The sequence below is a fragment of the Ipomoea nil genome, unplaced genomic scaffold (genome assembly GCF_001879475.1).
Source record: "Ipomoea nil cultivar Tokyo-kokei standard unplaced genomic scaffold, Asagao_1.1 scaffold2144, whole genome shotgun sequence".
NCBI classification, from domain to species: Eukaryota; Viridiplantae; Streptophyta; class Magnoliopsida; order Solanales; family Convolvulaceae; genus Ipomoea; species Ipomoea nil.
The window spans coordinates 6,785,495-6,800,049 of record NW_017618572.1 but is presented as its reverse complement, the minus strand read 5'-3'; the positions used below and the strand labels follow the sequence as shown (position 1 = coordinate 6,800,049).

General features: G+C 49.8%; 1 non-coding gene across 1 annotated transcript; it reads left to right on the top strand.

Moving 5' to 3' along the window:
* The first annotated feature begins 13,810 nt into the window (after positions 1 to 13,810).
* Positions 13,811 to 13,883, top strand: TRNAF-GAA. The gene has a single exon. It is a non-coding gene; the product is annotated as a tRNA-Phe (tRNA).
* The last annotated feature ends 672 nt before the right edge of the window (positions 13,884 to 14,555 follow it).

Genomic DNA, 14,555 nt, shown 5'->3' with positions numbered 1-14,555 from the left:
TCGGTAGCATTTTGAAATCTTCGAACCTCTTCATGGCAATGGTTAGTTTGTTGTCTTTTTCTTGTAAATCGCCTTCAACAATACTAATGAGAGTATCCCATATTTCTTTTGCTGTGGTGCACTTTCGAATCTTTGGGAATATCGTGTCATCGACCGTTTTGAACAAAATATCCTTGGCAATATTGTCCAAGTTATTTCTCCCTCTATCTTCCTTTGTCCACTCCATTTTTGGCTTTGGAATATATCCTGGAGCATCTGGATCTCGTGGAGTAGCAGTATTAGCTTCCATGATTTGGATAGGACCAGTGGTGATGACTTCCCACATTTCATCATTTAAAGCAGATAAGTGCACCTGCATACGTATTTTCCAATCATCAAATTTATCAAGTGAAAAAAGCAAATTTTGAGCAAGAGCCATATCTCTCTTCATTTGGAAGTTTTTGAGATCTATCTAGCAGTCAAAATTGACACAAATAGACAACCGCTCTGATACCACTTGTTGGTTCCGAAAGGGTGGCGAGAAGTCTAGAGGGGGGGTGAATAGACTTCTCTAACTTTTCAAACTTTCTTCGAAAACACACAAGGCAAATAACACTTTGGTAATTTCAACTCTAAGTAACAAGCATTAACAAGATAAACAACTTAGAGTGTGCAGCGGAATAAGTAGCGGTAAAGTGTTATGCTTATAAGTGCGGTGCTCAAAGAGATACTCTAAACATGCAACACGTTAGAAACACTTGATATGGTTCAAGGATGATGTACGTAAAGTTTGGCTTGCATGCAAACGTGGGAACTATCAAACCCAGACAGATAAAGATATGCGATAAATCGTAATCGGGTTAGTTCGCAGTTAGAATAAGCATGCACAAAATATATGAGCAGTAAGTAAATAGAGAGAGAGATTTATAGTGGTTCAGAGGTGGTGTAATCCTCCTAGTCCACTCTTCTCCTTTCACTTCAACGACACTTCTCCGAGTGCTTCGCACAAAGCTACACTCCTCCAAGGTTTTTCGCAAGCTCCTCTTGTTACTCCGCCTTCCCGAGTACTTCGCACCAAGCTGTAGTCCTACACCACGAGAACTACGCACAAAGCTACGTCCTCACAGGGTTTTCACAAGCTCCTCTTGTTACTCTGCCCTTCACCACGAGTGCTACGCACAAAGCTACACTCAACCAGGGTTTTTCACTCTCTCTAGTTACTCTGCCCTCTTTCTACACTCAGTAGAGAAATCTACAAAGAGATAAAATTTTTCTCTCACTCAGACTTGAATGTAATTCTATGAAGCTCTGTTTCCCCCTTTTTCGGCTAATAAAAAATTGTATCTTTTGCTTGTATGTTTTAGCCGTTTGTTCAAGTTGTTGAACTGCTCAATCACTTGGGGTTCTTATCTCTTAACTTCTTTTTGTCTTCAAGTCTGCTTGGACAATTTATAGCTAGTGAAAGCTATTTGCCCGTCGATCAACTTTCGATCTTGATCGCCCATTTTGAATTGTAGTTGATCAAAAGATATTGTCAACTTGATCTGAAATATTAGGTAGATGTCATTTCTCCTTTTGTCAGATGATTTGAATAATTTGCCCGTTGCCGTGTCTTGAATTTTGTAGCCTCCAAAATTTTAATAAGTTCGGCGCGGCAAGCTTGATATTTCTTGTCCTTCATAAATGCTCTGACATGTCAAGTTGATCAAATAATTTATCTGCTGATTCTTGCTTGAGTATAAAATAATTTCTCAGCGAATCAGCCTTCTTCGAGCGTCTCTGGTTCCACCGTAAAAACATGAAGTTCAGATGAAAATATATCAGATATTTTCTCCTTCATGATCCTTGTAAAATAATATACTAGAACCTCTGTAAAAACTTCACTGTTGTTCATGGTGAGATGCTCTGTTTCGAATTTCTAGCTTGGTTCACCATACTTGGTGTGTTTTTCTATATGGTGCATGACTTTTGTGACACTTGTGCATTTTACTTAGTCTCCATATTCTTAGCTAGTCTCCATTTTAGCTAGTTTCCCATACGGTTTTGTATACTTTGAGCTAGTTTCCTGATACTGCTAATTATACGTAAGCAATATGTAATAACACGAGACCAATTAAAGCAAGTAAAAGGACTTTATTGATCACAATAGAGGCCCTAAGTACAATCTACTTGGTTGCTCTGAGTACCGACTGACTGCGGTCGGGATCCTCTAACGACAACCTATTGATCGTCCAAAAGTCCCCTCCACTGTAGCTACTGTGGGTATTTATAGCCGCCATGCCGGGGACAAGATTCCAGCCGTTCGGCATGTCCTCCACGTAGCCACCACGTGTCACCCTCCCGGGTGCCCTGCCTGTCGATGCAGAGAGCCGCCACGCGTCCTTCGTCAGCTCTCTCGCCAAAGGGCTACTGCTCGGTGGTCGACACCGTCGCTCGGGCAACTCCCGGTCGGCCCACGACCGGGTTCTTCTCAAGGAGCCCGACCTGTTACCTGCAAAGACAAAGAGAAAAAGACAAAGGCCTCTCGGTCGTGGTGAAGCTATGTCGTTCGGGATATTCCCTACCAAGAGCCCCCCAGCCCGGACCTTTTTTATCGTCCGGGAAAAAACGGGCCGGGATGAAGAAGCCCAACCGCCGGCCGCTAAACCGACCGGCCAGCTGTCATTCCCTTCTCCGCCACGCGTCGGCTACTGCCGGCCTCTGCGACTGCAACCGTTGCCTCGGAATCAGCGCTGGTCGTGTCGCGCAAGTGGACGACTTTCCCGCCTAAATGTTCCCCTATAAATAGGCCCTTGAGGCCCTCATTTGAACTTTCCTCACTCTTTCGCTTCAATCGGTACCCTCAGAGAGTCCCGAGCAGAGCACCTTTGCAAGGCAATCGAGCAAGGACTTTCAAGCTTTCATCCGCGAAGTTCCCTCATTCGGTAAGTGCTCAACCCTTCTCTTTTCTTTATGCTTCCATTTTAGGTAGAACTTCTAGGTCAGCTAACTGTCCCGGACATTCTAAGTCCTCTACTAACCCCGACCGACCTTTAGGTAGATCGAAATGACGGACTCTGACAGTCAGAATGCCTCGATCGCGGATTACGACGAGGAGGTCGAGCATCTCAGCGACGAGGAGGTGGACATCATGTCCTACTCCCCCGAAGCTATCTACCGACCGGCGCCAGCCCCCGAGCAGGCCGCCGCACAAGACACGTCGTCCAGCTCATCCGGGTCGTCGAGCTCTAGCTCAAGCGGATCGGGGAGCTCCGGCGAAGAAGAAGAAGAAGAAGGAACCACGTCGGGGAGACAAGGATCTCCGACCGAAGGCGCTAGGGAAACGCCAACCCGGGTGGTTGGGGACCACCCGGAAGCCGTTGCTCGAGGAAGCGACCGGGAAAACACCCCCGAGCAAGCCGAGGAAGACACGGCCGGGCCGGCCGCACCAGCCGCAGCGGAGTTCGAATTCTTGAACAGCGAGAATGTCGAACAACAAATGAGCCGATTGACCACAGGCGAGGCGGCTAGGATTGCTGAAAGGCTCGTAGGTCGGGTGGAATTCGACACGAGCCGGAAGTTAGGGAATGTCATCGATCGGCATCGGGGCAAATGGATCGGGATGCACTACGACTCCCTGATGGCCCCGATCGCCATTCCCTTCACCCCCCTCCTGAACGCCTTCTTGGCCTACTACCGGGTCGTCCCGGCCCAGATCTGCCCCAACGCGCACCGGATCATCGCCTGCTTTCCGCAGATATGCGCTCGGCATGAAGCCGCCTGTACGATGGAGCTGTTCAACTTCATCTACCAAGTCAAAGTTCTCCCGGGCAGCTATGGGGGCGGGTTCCTGATGCTACAATCCCGAGCCGACATGTGCGCTATCAGAGGCCTGCCCGGGAACAACAGGGGGTGGAAGAATAGGATTTTCTCCCTCAAATACGACCCCTGGATTCTCCCGGTTGACCGCGCTTGGAGCACCCACTTTCGAAAACAAGTGGTGCCGGGCGAGACGCAAGCGCTCAGGGAGACGGTCAGTCGGATCTCGAGCGAGCTGCACGAGTATACAATCTTCCGAACGGCTGAGAGTCTCGAGGCGGCTAAACTCCCGCCCCCCACATACGAGCTATAGGAGAAATATCTGCCCGTGCCGATGGGCGTGACGGTCGCCAAACCATCGAGGCGAGCGAAGAAAGGTTTTAACTCGAGCTAACCCTCCCAACTTACCTTTATGTCTCGATCGCACTGACTTGATTTCTTTGTTTGCAGCTATGGCAGAATTCGGTGATGAAGAGGCCCCCCTTCCCCCGCCCGCCAAGATCTCCCTTGGCGGCAAGAAGAAGACGAAGGCGAAGCCCGCCGGGGAAAAGGAGATTCCCTCGGCCCGAGGGCTTTATTGTCGAGCCCTCCGACGTCCTGATCACCCGGGTGGAAGTCGCCCGGGGAAAAGAGAAAGTGCCCGAGCAGGGCGTGAAGGAGGTGGGCGGCATGAAACGCCCCCGCGAACAGCGCAGCCCGAGCCCTTCGGTCAGGCGAAAGAGGGACGCTTCGTCCATATTGGCCCGGATTGGCAATGCGGGGCGGGCCAAAGAAGATCTGGGGAAGATGACCCCCACACAGGTAGCCGAGAGGATCGGCTATGATCTGGCCGAGGTAAGCCTTTTTTAGCTATCCATATTTTGTGCAAGTGCCTTCGACCGGGCTAACCCCGACTGTTTTGCCTTTGCAGATCTCCCGAGCGCCCCAACTACTACAGGGTCGGGCCATGCTGGCCGAGGAGGCCGACCACCACAAGAAGACGGCCGCCCGTCGCCTTCTGGAGGTTAAAGAGCTCCAAGCCGAGCTCGAGAAGGCTCAAAAGGCCTTAAAGAAGAGCGACGAGGACCGGGCCCTGGCGGAGAAGGTTGCTCATCGGGCAATCGAGGAGGCCAAACAGCTGAAGGCTCAGCTTGGTAACCCGAGCGAGTTGGCGCAGGCGATCTTCAAGGACAACGACTCGGGCTCGGCCTTCCTCACAGCAGCCCGGGGGACAAAGGTCGGGGAGGACCTGATCCTCTCATTCGGGCGATGGGCCTTCAAGGCCGGTCAGCGGAAGATGCTCGAGCGGGCTCGTACCCGAATGGAGCAGGCTCTCGAGGGGGAGGACCTTCAGCTGGTTCTCTCGACGCTGCCCCCGGACTTGGCTGATCCCGGTCCTTCTCCCTTCAGCCCCAAAGAGAAGACACCTGAGCAAGGCGGGTCTTCTGTGGCCGCCGCGAGCGAGAAGGGAGCTGCTGGAGCTCAGGAAGCAGCTGGAGCTCGGGAAGCGAAGAAGTAGGGATAAGCTTCTTCTGTTTTTTGTAGAGGGACACTGATCGGGAGCCCGGTCCCGAATTTGTACCGGGCACTCCTTTGTGATCAATGAAACTTATTTTTGTTAAACTCCTACTGTTCGTCTTTCTTTCTGCTTTTTACTTTACTCATGCATATGCCGACCCTTATTGCTCGACCTCGTGGCCTTTTGGCCCGGCCTTGTACTGCTCGATCCGTTCAACGTCCGACCTTATGGCTTTATAGCCCGGTCGTGCGTCCGAGATTTCGACATCAAACTGGCCAACCTGATCAGGTTTACCCGGTCTCCAGGCCTTGTCAAAATTCTTGAAAATAGATTCGTCCTAATATTGACCTACCCGACCAAGTTTACCCGGTCTCCTGGTCTTGACGAATTTTTCGGAAAAACAAGCCCCACGGTCAGGATATACCGAGCGATATGGGCCTAACAACACTTCATTTATCCCAGCCCCCACACTATTGTGCCCTTGAGGCACGAGTGGGTGCGATAGTGGACAGAAGTTGAACGGATCGGGGAATTATGCTGAGAGCTCCTGGCTTCCCCGATCAATGGCGTGAGTCGAATGTCCGCCGATGTGGAGCGCATCTGACCGGTCGATAGATTCGCCCGGTCGGTTTAGCTTGGAAGATAAGTTGATCTGCATGCACTGGAGGTATAGGAAATAACCGATCGGGCCGCCGTATGCAAACGGTCGAGCAATCACCGATCGTATATACATTAATCCATCCCGCTCAAAGGCGGTTAAGTAAATATTTACAAAAATAGGAATTTAATTACAAACGACGACCGGGACCTACACGCAGGTCAAGCCCCCTCTTCGTCCAAAGATTACAAAAAGAGGCTTAATGCCTAAACATAACGAGGTGCTCGGAATTCCAAGTCCCCTCGATTACCCGACCAGTTGTCGTCTCCAGTCGGTATGTACCCGGCCGTATGACCGCACTGATGATGTACGGCCCTTCCCAGTTTTGAGCTAGCTTTCCGCCCTCCAAAGGTTGACTGGCCTCCCTTCGTCGTAGAACATAATCTCCAACCTGAAAATAACGAGGGTTGATCCGAACATCTTTAGAACTCTTAACGCGCTTCTGATACTCGGCCATGCGCCGAGCGGCTAGCTCTCTTTTTTCTTCGACCCCATCGAGATCCACCGCCATAGCATGTTCATTCTCCTCGGCATTGTAGGTTCTTTCGCGATCGGTTGGGATCCAAGCCTCGATCGGGAGTCGGGCTTCTGCTCCATAAACCAGGGCGAAAGGGGTCTCCAAAGTAGCTTCCCTCGGGGTCGTCCGATAAGTCCATAAGACATATGGCAACTCATCGGCCCAACTACGACCGGCCGAGTGTAGCTTCTTTTTCAGACCTTCCAAAATCGTCCGGTTCGCGTTCTCCACTTGACCATTTCCCTGAGGGTAAGCCACCAACGACCGGACGTGAGTCGTCCCGATCGTGGCCAAGAAGTTCTGGAAATATTGGCTTACGAATTGGCGGCCGTTGTCGCTGATGAGATGCATGGGCACACCAAAGCGGGAAACCACGTTGCGCCAAAGAAAACGAGCACATTGCTGAGAGGTGATCGTAGCTAAGGGCTCGGCTTCTATCCACTTGGAGAAGTAATCAATGGCGACGATCACAAACTTTCTCCGGCCAGAGAGCTGAGGGAAAGGGCCCAAGATGTCTACCCCCCACCTCGCGAAAGGAATTGCGGTCGTGACCGGCTGATAAAAGGTTGCCGGTCGTCCAGGCATCCGGGCGTACAGTTGGCACGTCTCACATTCCCGAGCTAACTTTTCACAGTCTAGCTGGAGGGACGGCCAATAGTACCCGATCAGCATGATACGACGGGCCAGGGATCGGCCTCCTTGATGTGAAGAGCAAATTCCCGAGTGCAGTTCCTTCATAACTAACCCGGCCTCAAATGCGGTCAAGCAACGCATGAGAGGGCCTCCGTACGATCGCCGATAAAGACGACCGTCCAAGACTTGGAACCTTGGGGCCCTCAGCTTGGCCTTCCGAGCGCGCTGTGGGTCGTCTGGGAGGCGGCCGTGCTCGAGGTACTCCTTCAGATCGGTGATCCAATTGTCATCTACCGGTTGGATGGGATTGACTGGTAGACGGTGAATACTGTGTCTCGGGATCACCAAGATCCGAGCTATCTTCGACATATGTTCCGGGGCGTCTTGAGCTAATTTGGATAAGATATCCGCATCGGCGTTATCCAGTCGGGGTATGTGCCGGACGGTATATCCCCGGAACTGAGCGAGCTTCTCCATGGCAAGGTCTCGGTATAACTGCAAACGCTCACCATTGACTTCATAGTCTCCTAGAACTTGTCCAACCACGAGCGCGGAATCGGTCTGAGCTCGGATGTATTCAGCCCCCAAGTCCCGAGCGCACTGTAAGCCGTTAACGAACGCTTCGTACTCGGCTTCGTTGTTGGTCGGGTGGAACTGGTACATGAGAGCAAAATAGACCTTGAATCCTTCCGGGCTCGTGACCACCACTCCTCCTCCTGCCCCTTTCTTACTACTTGACCCATCTGTAGCCAGCGACCACCATTCAGCCTCGGGATCCACAACCTCAGGAGGCCGGGTATCCCGGGCGGTGCACTCAACCAAGAAGTCCGCAAGAGCTTGACCTTTAATAGCCGGTCTTGGTCGGTATTCGATCGCGTACTGGGTCAACATTAACGCCCATTTGACTAGGCGACCTGATGATGAAGCAGTTCGGAGGACTGGCCCGATCGGCTGATCGGTCAACACGCGAATTGCTCGACCTTGGAAGTAGGGAGCCAACTTCTTCGCGGCAATGTATAAGGCGTAGACGACCTTCTCTAGCCGGGAATACCGGAGCTCAGGACCATGTAGCGCGTGGCTTACATAGTACACCGGTCGCTGGACCCCTTCCGGATCGGTTCGGCACAACACTACGCTTACTGCGCGATCGGACACGGCGAGGTACACGTCTAGCTCTTCTCCGAGCTCAGGCTTTGAGAGCACGATCGGTGACATGAGATACTCCTTCAGCTCATCAAAAGGCGCTCGGCATTCTTCGTCCCAGACGAATCCATTAACCTTCCGCAATACCTTGAAGAAAGGTAAAGCACGCTCGGCTAGCTTGGAGAGGAACCGGCTGAGGGCTGCCAACCGACCGGTCAATTGCTGGACCTCTCGAACGGTCGAAGGTGGCTGCATGTCCAGAATCGCTTTTACTTTGGCCGGGTTAGGCTCGATTCCTCTCTTGGTCATCATATAGCCGAGGAACTTGCCGGTCTGAACCGCAAACGTGCACTTGGTCGGGTTCAGCCGCAACTGGTACTTCCTCATGATCTGGAAGCACTCCCGGAGGTCCCGAGTGTGGTCGGATCGGTCCCGACTCTTGACCAGCATGTCATCGATGTAAGCTTCCATCGTTCGGCCCAATAGATCGGCAAAGAGCATGTTGACCATCCTTTGGTAGGTCGCTCCTGCGTTCCGAAGGCCGAACGGCATCACTCGGTAGCAATACAGCCCATCCGGGGTCACGAAGGCTGTCTTGCTCTCGTCTTCATGGTGCATCATGATCTGATGGTATCCCTTAAAAGCATCCATGAAGCTCATCAACTCGGCCCCGGCCGTCTCGTCGACCATCTGGTGAATGCTCGGTAGAGGATACGGGTCGAGCGGACAGGCTTTGTTGAGGTCCGTAAAGTCGATGCACATCCTCCATGCTGGGGGTTTAGGAACAAGAACGATATTTGCCACCCACTCGGGATACACCACCGGACGGATGTGCTCGATCGCCGCCATCTTTTTGACTTCTTCTTTAACAAACTCGCGGCGATCGGAGGAAAGGTGTCGTGTTTTCTGCACGACCGGCCTAGCTGCGGGATCGACGACCAATTTGTGACAGATGACCGACCGATCGATCCCGGGCATGTCTTCAGGCCCCCACGCAAAGATATCAGCATACTCCCGGAGTATGGCCAAAACTTCCGCTCGAAGCTCGGGGGTGAGGGCTCGGCCAATCTTGATCTTCCTATCCGGGCGGTCCTCGGACAGGGGAACTTCTTCTATTTCTTCGGAAGGCTCGGGTTGCTCCTTCCGTTCCCTAGCCTCCTCTTTGGCTATGGTGTTCACCCGGGAAGATGGACCGGAGTCACGTCTATTGACCGCTCGGGTGTAACACTTCCGGGCGGATTGGACATCGCCACGGACCACGCCGACCCCGTTAGGGGTGGGGAATTTCATGCACAGGTGAGGCATAGAAATTATCCCACCAATCTTCATGATGGCGGGTCGGCCCAAGATAATGTTGTGGACGCAATGGAGGTTGACCACAACAAATTCCAGCTCCGTCTGGATCGACTTTGGAGGTGCGCCGATCTCTACCGGGAGCGTTATTTTTCCTTCGGGGTAAATAAGAGCCCCGGTAAATCCTGACAGTGGTACACCGACCGGAATCAGCTCCTTCCTGTCGAGGCCAAGCTTCTCAAACACGTCCAAGTATAGGACGTTCACACTGCTGCCCGTGTCAACCATAACCCTCTGGACGTCTGTCCCCTTAACGTCAATCGTGACCACGAGCGCCTCCATGCCGTGGTCGCTGCTGGTAGGTTGGTCCTCAAGGGTGAAGGTTATGGGTTCCATCTTCTGCCTCTTCCCGGTTCCCCGGGAATCCACTATAGCGACCGGGCAATTAGTCCGCGGTCGGGAAGCATCCTCCAGTCCACCAAAAATGACGTGGATGGTAGGCTTTCCTGACGGGCGGCTACCAGACGGAGGGTCGGGGTCTCGTCGGTCATCATGACGGTCATCCCGTCGATCGTCCCTTCTGTCTTGCCCAGATCGATCAGAGCGGTGATGGGAACGTCTATGATCCCTCTGCTCGGTATTCCTCTTGTTGTCCTCTCTCTTCCCCACACATTTATCCAATTTTCCCCTGTTAAGTAGATCTTCCAACAATTGGCGTAAGTGGGTACACTCCTCGGTATCATGCCCGGCACATCGGTGGTAAGCACAGTGCTTACTCTTGTCAGGGCCATCTCGATCGGGATGGGGGAGTTTGATGAGATTGCAGGACTGGGCGTACTGCATGGCCTCCGCTGCGGATCGGTTCAAGGCCGTAAACTCGCCAGGCCTGGTGCGGGATCGGGGATTATCATCTCCCGACCGATGCTCCGCCCGGCCGGCCGGCTTACGGGACGAAGAGCCGACCTCCTGCAAGCGCTTTACGGCGTTCGCCTCGCCGGCGTTGGCGTAATTTGTGACCCTCCGAAGGGCCTCCTTGTAACTGGTCGGGGGGTGTAGGATGAAGTCCTGATACAAATGTCCCGCCCGGAGAGATATGTGAAGCATGTGGGTGGCGGTCGCGTCGTCCATAGGCTCGACCTCCCCGACCGCTGCTTTCCATTTGATGAGGAAATCGGTCAAGCTTTCTCCTTCTAACTGCTTGGCCTTCTCGAGATACATGTAGGACTTTCTCACCACTTTGGAAGTGATGAACTTCCTCACAAATTTGATCGCCAGGGTCTCAAATTTATCGATCGACCCCGGTTGCAGGGTACGGAACCACTCGGCCGCTCGACCGGTGAGGATCGAGTAGAAGGCCCTGCACATCACGGCGTCCGAAACGCCCTTCAGCATCATATTGCTGAAAAAATCATTCACGTGGGCCTCAGGATCTGCCCGCCCGTCATAACTCTTCTCCCTAGAGACCTTTAAGTCAAGCGGGTAAGGCTGGGCCATTACCGCTGCTGTGAAAGGCTTCTGGTGCAGGGTCGATTGGTTGACCGGGGGTGTTGCAGGGTACGCATTCCTGAGCTGCGCAACTTCCGCCTGGAGGTTATAGAGTAATCCTCGGGTTTCGTTGAGCTCGGCGGCTTGAGCGGCTTGGGCTGTATCCCGAGCACGTCGCCGTCGGTGAGATCTTGACCCGCTATACCCAGATGAAGCCTCCTGGCTAGCCTCCTGCATCTGTACGTCCTCTTTCCCGCGGTTCGGGTCTTGGGGTCCCAAACGCTGGCGCATCTCCGGTCGAAGACGATCAAAAGCTACCGCTCGGGCAACTTCTTCAGGGTCCTCCGCTTGAGCGGCCTGAGCTGGTGCCTCCATCGCATCAGCACCCCCCGACCCCAACCGCGAATGAGCCGAGCGTCGAGCCCGGGATGCGGACTGACGCTGCGGCTCTACCTGTGCGGTCGGTTGTACTGGAGGGGCGGCGGCTGGAGCTGTATAAGCTGGCGTATATGGTGGATAGCCAACCGGGGAAGTGTAGCACATCGGTTGGCCTGGCCAATACCCATACGGCGGAGGTGGGACCGGGTATGGATACTGGGCGGGATACATCATCGGCTGCTGCTGGTATGGCAGACCGGGTGTTGGGTACCCCGGTTGTATGTAATTCACCGGCTGTTGTGCGGCCGGGTATGCATTTGATGGATGCGGTGGTGAGAGGTTGAGGTTGAGGTCCATCGTCTGACCCTGCTGTTGGGTAGCATAGTGGTCGGAGGAGCTCGCCGCATCCGCCTGGTCGTCGGCAAAGTTGTTGTGTGCCCACGGATACATGTTGATATAGAGGTCGGGTGCTCGTCAAGACGTTGGTTTCTTGCACGGGTCCCCACAGACGGCGCCAAAATGATACTGCTAATTATACGTAAGCAATATGTAATAACACGAGACCAATTAAAGCAAGTAAAGGACTTTATTGATCACAATAGAGGCCCTAAGTACAATCTACTTGGTTGCTCTGAGTACCGACTGACTGCGGTCGGGATCCTCTAACGACAACCTATTGATCGTCCAAAAGTCCCCTCCACTGTAGCTACTGTGGGTATTTATAGCCGCCATGCCGGGGACAAGATTCCAGCCGTTCGGCATGTCCTCCACGTAGCCACCACGTGTCACACTCCCGGGTGCCCTGACTGTCGATGCAGAGAGCCGCCACGCGTCCTTCGTCAACTCTCTCGCCAAAGGGCTACCGCTCGGTGGTCGACACCGTCGCTCGGGCAACTCCCGGTCGGCCCACGACCGGGTTCTTCTCAAGGAGCCCGACCTGTTACCTGCAAAGACAAAGAGAAAAAGACAAAGGCCTCTCGGTCGTGGTGAAGCTATGTCGGTCGGGATATTCCCTACCATTTCCCATACGGTATACGGTCCAATATACTTGACCTTGAGCTAGTCTCCCATACGGTTATACGGTCCAAGCTAGTCTCCCATACGGTTATACGGTCCAAGCTAGTCTCTCATACGGTCCAAGCTAGTCTCCCAAGCTTAAAAATGCTTCACTTGAGATTCAAACTTAAGATCATTTGGCATAGCTCACACGCGTTTCTTCCAACTCCTCTAGCATGATTCTTGGTGACTTATCCACAACTTAATTATGTTAAGCTATAATCCCGCTTAACATTTAAAATCAACATGTGATTTTCCAGACTTGTACATGGGTTACATGATATGGGTGCACCATACTCCGTAGACTCAAACTGACTCAAATAGAATAAAAATGGGGACTACTTGATTTTTCAAAAATACATTCGGCTCATCAAAATTTACAATATATTCCTAACAGTAATATCGTTAAAAATATCTCATAGAGATATTTTAAATTCACTCATATTGATATATTTTTTCAATATATTCTTACAATAAATGTGTGATATAGTAACAATATAGATGACCTATGATGACTTACTGTACCTATAATAGTGGCTTAATGAGTATGCGTTAGTAATTTAATGAACTTGTAATAATGTTTCGGACTAGCATATATGACTTAATGAACTTGTAGTGGTGACTTTTCTCTTTTTTTTTTGGTTTTTTTTTTTATCAAAGGACTTGCTGTAGTGACTTAATCAACTTGCAATAGTAATTTAACGAATATGAAATAATATCTAGATAAACTTGTAAATTTACTTAATGGAATTATAATAATAGTAACTAAAAGAACCTACAATTAGGGGTGAGAATTTCGATTTACAGTTCGGGTCTTTTTTTTTTCCTCGGTTTGATTTATATTTTTTCAGTTTTGAAAAGACGAGACCATTCTATTTAACATTGTAGTTTAGTTTGGTTCGGTCAATTTGAGAACATTAACATTCTCTAGTTCTTTAGCACATTTAATTAATTAATTATTTTTTATTAATTTAAAATTTAAAATCCAATCAACACGAATACGATGCATATCTCAAATTTCTCAATCAATAATGAGTCCGAACAACAAGACAACACTACATATTTAAAAATCCAATGTCCAAACATAACATAAAACTTAATTCAAATTACAAGATACCAATCTAAGTGTATAATAGAAATAAAAAATCGGGATTTAGAAAATTGAGAATTTAGTAATTAGTAATTTGTATATATACTCGGGTAATTTTCCAAATATAAAAACATTTAGTTATAGTTAGATACATTGTTTTAACTTTTAATCAGAGTTTGAAGACGCAATAATGACTATTCGAAGCAATATGTGGAACATAATAACTTATGGTTAAAAAAAGCTAAAAGTTCGTTTATTAAGAATGTAAAGTTTCTATGAGATGCGGGGATAGCTCAATTGCGAGAGCGTCAGACTGAAGATCTGAAGGTCACGTGTTTGATCCACGTTCACCGCAAGTTAGTTTGTATGGTTTCAAAATCTAAACCATACAATTATATGTTAAGAAATTGCAATAGATGATTTTCAACAGATGATCCATGGAAGTGTTTCGTTGTCGTCCAGTGGTTAGGATATCTGGCTTTCACCCAGGAGAGCCTGGGTTCAATTCTCGGCAACGGAAGATATATGGAAGATTTCATATTTATCAATTTAGAGGCCGGAGATTTGTAGTGCAAATATTGTGTAATGTATTTGTTTAGACGTCTCGGGTTTGCTTCCCAAGTCATGTTGCCAATATAATAAACCAAACACTGCTTTAATACATTTTCCTTTATTTCTTTCTTTATAAATAAAATCAATCTATAAAAGTAATATCGTTAAAAATATCTCATAGAGATATTTTAAATTCACTCATATTGATATATTTTTTCAATATATTCTTACAATAAATGTGTGATATAGTAATAATATAGATGACCTATGATGACTTATTGTACCTACAATAGTGGCTTAATGAGTATGCGTTAGAAATTTAATAAACTTGTAATAATGTTTCGGACGAGCATATATGACTTAATCAACTTGTAGTGGTGACTTTTCTCTTTTTTTTTTTTTTTTTTTTTTTTTTCAAAGGACTTGCTGTAGTGACTTAATCAACTTGCAATAGTAATTTAATGAACATGAAATA